This window comes from Myotis brandtii, unplaced genomic scaffold (genome assembly GCF_000412655.1).
Source record: "Myotis brandtii unplaced genomic scaffold, ASM41265v1 scaffold26, whole genome shotgun sequence".
Classification (NCBI taxonomy): domain Eukaryota; kingdom Metazoa; phylum Chordata; class Mammalia; order Chiroptera; family Vespertilionidae; genus Myotis; species Myotis brandtii.
The window spans coordinates 2,524,862-2,530,581 of record NW_005359880.1 but is presented as its reverse complement, the minus strand read 5'-3'; positions in this window follow the sequence as shown (position 1 = coordinate 2,530,581).

Sequence of the window (5,720 nt, the reverse complement as noted above, 5' to 3'; positions counted from 1 at the left end):
TATAAATAAAATATATGTAGGGTATCCCCCAAATTGTATATACACTTTGAATAATTATAAATTCCAATGGATTAAATCTGAAAAGAAAGGAACATCAATTGAGCTATCAGCTTTTAGTAGTGTATACATTTTTGGGATACCCTATATATATGAAATAGGCAAAAATAGAGGATCAAATTCAGTTTATATAGTCCAGACACAAACTTGATCATTTTCTCTGAATACCAGGTAAAACACCTTCTCCATTTATAAGAAACTCCGAAACCCAAAGACCTTCAAGTAAATGAGGTATCTTCCAATAAAATGAAACCCCATATCTACTGTAAACATCCTTCACACAGCCTGCCTGGAGGGTCCGTATTAAAACTACAACTCTACATTGAATCAGAAAAAGAAAGAGTGTGCTGTGTCACTGACTCATCACTCCAGTTGTGACAGTTCCCAGACAGAGAAAACAATGTCTCAGTGAGGGGGGCGGGGACTAGCCAGACATAGAGCTACTGGCAGGTGGCAGAGGCAACGACTGTCTCTCGGTGAGTCTCTTCCTCCACTGCTCCAGGAAGAAGCATAAAATATGCAACGACTTCAAAATCTTATTTTACTAGTTTAGGAAAAACCCTTACCACAGGTGATACGTTCACAGGAGGAGAAACACTTTCTACTCTGCTTTTCTTCTGTAGCACCATATTAAGTTCCGGGGGCAGCATGGTATGGTGGAAAAGAAAAAGGCTAGCCGATCTCAGTTCCACTTTGCCTGCTGAACCATAGAGTACCATTTCCTCATTCATACACCAGGCACCTAGACAAAGTTTTTGGGAAGATTAACATGATATTGTCTTTAGTGTCTTGGACCATAAGAGTAACTAACACAAAGTAGCACCACTCTCAGGCTAGTTTTCATTTTCCCTTCTGTATCTTGTTTTTGCATTTCTTTTTAAAGTCTCTTATTACCTTGTTTTGTTTTGATATTTTTTCACTGATTTTTAGAGAAAGTGGAAGGGAAGGGGAGAAACACACAGAGAGAAACATTGATGTGAGAGATACACATCGATTGGTTGCCTCCTACATGCGCGCTGAACAGGGCCAGGGATCAAACCTGCAACCCAGGTACAAGTTCTTGACCGGAATCAAACCGGGACCCTTCAGTCCACAGGCCGATGCTCTATCCATGGAGAGTACTTTTAATGTACAGGAATTGCATGTTCTGTTAGACTAAGTAAAAAATTATGTTAGGCACTCTTTATTCGAACACTGACCATCAGATAATTTAATAAGTCAGAGGAAGAAGGAAGCTCAAAGTTTGCTAGTAAATGCCATGTGCCTGCTGCCCCCTTCCCCTCCCAACTCGAGTCTGGGCCACTGCAGAACAACCCTGAACCTACATCAAGGTTGGACGTCTTACAAATGCATGCTGTTCATTACCCAGTTGACTCAATGAGGCAGGGTCCAAAATCCTTCCCTTCTGGGAAAGCTACTTATAGGCATGGCTTACTGGTGCCAGATCAGTATAAAGACAACACTTTGGAGTGCATCTCTTCTACCTTCCCCATTTTACAGAGAGACAAACTGAGGCCTAGAGAAAAGAAGGAGTTTGCCAAAGGTCACACTAATAGCAGAATCCAGATCAGATCACAGTTCTCCGGATTTCTAATCCAACATTACTTCTGATCCAACATGTGCGAGTTTCTGATCAGTAGCAACAGTAGCAGCATAATACTACAAGTAATGCTACACTTTGTTGATCTCTATGTCCCAGGCACCATACACATTACAAACATGATATTCATGATACCAGTACATCTAGTAAAGCACTTATAATGCCTAATGCTTGTGATCTTCAGAAGCTTGAATCATTATTTCTGATACCCACCCCCCTCAAAAGAGGATGAAACAACAAAACCCCATGCATATACAAGATGTAAGTATCTCTAATGATCCATTCCACTATGAGAATGGAAAAGGAAAATCAGATCCACCAAGGAGCTAACTTGCAACCTAGCATTGGAGCCAACCTCTGCTCCATGACTTCTCATGATCTATGTCATGAAAAAGAACAGTCTCCTGAATGAAGCATTGTCTCTTCTCTCTTTCTGAGGTTTTTGGAGAAAAACCTAACAAGCTATAACATAAACAAATGCTGGCCTGTCAGTCCCCGATCAAATCAGCCCCTTCGTACCATGTTAGATGGCTTGAAGGGGAAGAAAAAGTAACACACCAATCCTCTCTGCTTTTTTACCCAATAGTCTCAACACCCTTTACATGAGCCAAATTGGACACACCCCTGTTTTCCTTTCTTATGCAGCTACTGAGGCTCTTGAATTGTTCCCGTGTAGTCCTAATTTTACCATGTATAGAAATTTTCCTCTCTTACCCAAATTCAAGAGACTTCTGAAGTTTTGGTACTTTTTTTTTTTTAAATTTTAGTCACAAAGTTTTCCTCTTTCCCTCTTTATGACCCCTTTATTATTTTCTTAACAAAGATACTCTTATATTTTTCTCCTTTCTTTTCTCTTGTTCTTTCTACCAGTTCACTTGTCTTTATTTCCATTTCACATATATCACACTGGACAGGCTCCCCAAATGTTGTGTGTAAACAAGTTAATTTTAAAATGCATTAGTGAATCTTATCCAGCCTTAATCCCTGAATCATTTGTACTGTGAACTGCCTTATAAATTGAAGAAAGAAAGAAAGAAAGAAAGAAAGAAAGAAAGAAAGAAAGAAAGAAAGAAAGAAAGAAAGAAAGAAAGAACAGGCAGACAACATGGGTGGAGTCTTGAAGAAGGTGCTTTAAAATTAACTGTTATTTGCTACATTTTGTCTTTTCATTCTTAGAATAGCTCCACAAGCCTACACTATTCACCACACTTGTTCAATTAAGTTTTAACAATCCAACCTTCTCTATTTCCCCCCTCTGCAGCCTTCTAGAGCTATCCTATATAATAAAAGCCTAATATGCAAATTGTCCCCTCGACTGGGAGTTCGACTGCTCACTATGGCATGCGCTGACTACCAGGGGTGGCGCAGAACATGGCAGGCTTCGGCAACGCGGCACTGGCAGTGGGTGGCAGTGGAGGTGCTGCCAGCCCAGATGGGCCCCGACGAGAGCAGGACTGCAGCGGGATGGTGGAGCAGGTGAGTAGGTGGTGCCAGGCCAAGGCAGCAGCAAGGGCGGGGGCGGGGAGGGTAGCTGCCTGGCTCCCAGGCACTGAGGGAGCCTGGCAGGAGCCTGATGACTCAGGTGCAGGGGGGCACTCGGGAGCCCGGGGGCCCAGGTGCTGCCCAGGGCCCAGAGGTCAGCTGGGACCTGCCCTTCCATGCCAGATGCTCCCGCTTCAATTGCTGGCCAGGCCATGGGACTGCACTCATGCACAAATTTCCTGCACTGGGCCTCTAGTAAATAAAATAAGCCATCTTCTACTGGGAAGGATGATGAACTGGAAAGAGCATGATGTTTGGGGCCAGAGAACCTGGGTGCCATTCTGGGTCCTCCACTTCTACCTCTATCACCATCACAAGTGATTTCACATTTCAAAGCCTTTTTTCCTGTTTGAAAAATGACAATCAACATTTATTGTGAGAATTAAATCTCCTTCACTAACGTTTCATCCTAAGTTTATTGGAAGGTTTCTCATTGGACATCCTCAATCTTGAAGTCTCTAATTGTGGACCATGGCATGGGGGTGGGGATTTAACCTTGGGTCTTGCCAGTTTGTAACATCAACCCCTGAGTCTTTTCATAAAGTGCTATGAGACATTAAAGATATTAAAGCACATTTCAATTACTTTGTTTTGGGAATTTTCTAGGAACTTCACAATTATCTTCAAGTAACTGGAGGCACATGTGGAGATGGGGTGGGGACTAAAACTAATGATTGCATCCTGCAGTGTTCCTCAAGTTTCTTAAATAAACTAAGAATTCAACTGAAGTTTCTACACTAACAACCCCATGCCTCAGCATCTCTGCCTAACATTTTACTTAATGTTTCCCTTTTCTTCTGGACATCACACAAAAAAAGTAAATTAAGATTCTAATCTTAATCTTTTATAAGCATTTACTTATCAAATTATCACAATTCAGAGCACATAACTAAGTTGTTACTACTTGGTCTTCTGCATAAAGTGTCCACTGGCATTTCTATTGTACAGGTGGAGAAATCTGTGACCAAGATAAAAAATATATATAAAAAAGAAGAAGAGCCAAAGGAAATTGGACAAGGCTTCTTTGGGATTTGGCTTTCTTTTGTGGGGGTGGAAGGACTTGGCTTTCTTTACAGGTTAGTTTGCACAAATTTATATATAGAAGCTGAGAGCACCACTGTGAGTGTAATTACAAAGATAACAAGTAATTGGCTAAAGAATCCAGGTGTAGTACTACAAAAATGAGTGCAACATCTACTACTGTACTTAGAGGATTCTTTCCCTATAAAAATTTTACATGTGCTTTAGAATTTTTTTCACACTAGAACTCATTCTCATACAAAAAAAGATTAAAAGCTTACCAACATTCGGGAATTTACCATCTTATGTAAACATCGGGACATTCAAGAAATATGACAAAAGATAAAAGAATGTTGCAAACTCTTGCAGAGACTTTTGCGACTAATGAAGTGATAATCCAGGAAAACCTCGATATAACAGCTAATTTGGGTAGGGGGCATCCGTTTAAGCGAAAAGTTCATTATATAATAAAGTAGGTTTTCCGAATGCATGTGTTAAAAATTGACAAATTAGTTTACCTGTTTTTACTTATGTAGACATGTTTGTGTAATTAAAATGAAGAATGTATGAAAAGTTTAATTTCCCAGAGAATTTTTCTATATGTATTACTGTAGTTTTTAATTTAGATTGATTGGTCTGGTAAACACATGCATACCAATCACCTTGAGTAAACAAATGCCCACACCTGGGGCAGTGGAACATCACCCCCACACGCGTTAAAACTGCTGCAGAAAGTCATGCCACGTGACAACAGATTCCATTACCGAGTGTGATAGAGTGTGATCACTTGCTAATCACTTGCCCAACATTGTTTATGCGTGGTGGCTCTTGGATTTAAATATGTAGATTATAGTTGTAGATATGTAATATTTATTTATGTCGATGAAATTACTACGGTATTTTTTCCAACATAGCCTATTTGCTAACATTTGTTAAAAATAACAGTGAATTAATAACAAAATAACCTGTTAATTATAAGAAAGTCTTGGTTAAAAGCATTTTAAAGTTAACAGGGTGTTAATTTTCACATATGACATATGGACCGGAAATTTTGTTCATTAAATCCGAAGTCCGTTAAATCGAGGTCTGCAAAATCGAAGGTTTAAATCTAGAATTGAGGATTTCACATTAAAATGGGGAGGAGAGTGACCGCTCTTGAACACTAAGGTCTTTTCAGTTATCTGTGGGACAGAGAAATAGGACACTTGTTATAGGGAAATAAGAATCTGATGTTTGTGTGCCCAAGTGGAGGTGGCTATAACCTTAAGCCTGAGGTGTGAAAAGGCAAGGAGCACAGAATTTAGAGCCAGAAACGTGTAACACTATCTCTGAGAAAGTGCCTAAGTGTCCACATTGGTAAAATGGGAATACTAATGACCACTCACTGGGTTTTTAAACAGTTATATGGGATAACAATGTGCTGGCTACATAGTAGGTGCTCAACAAAGATTTTTTCTACACCGGATATACACCTAAGGATTGTAACAATTACTAGTTTTCT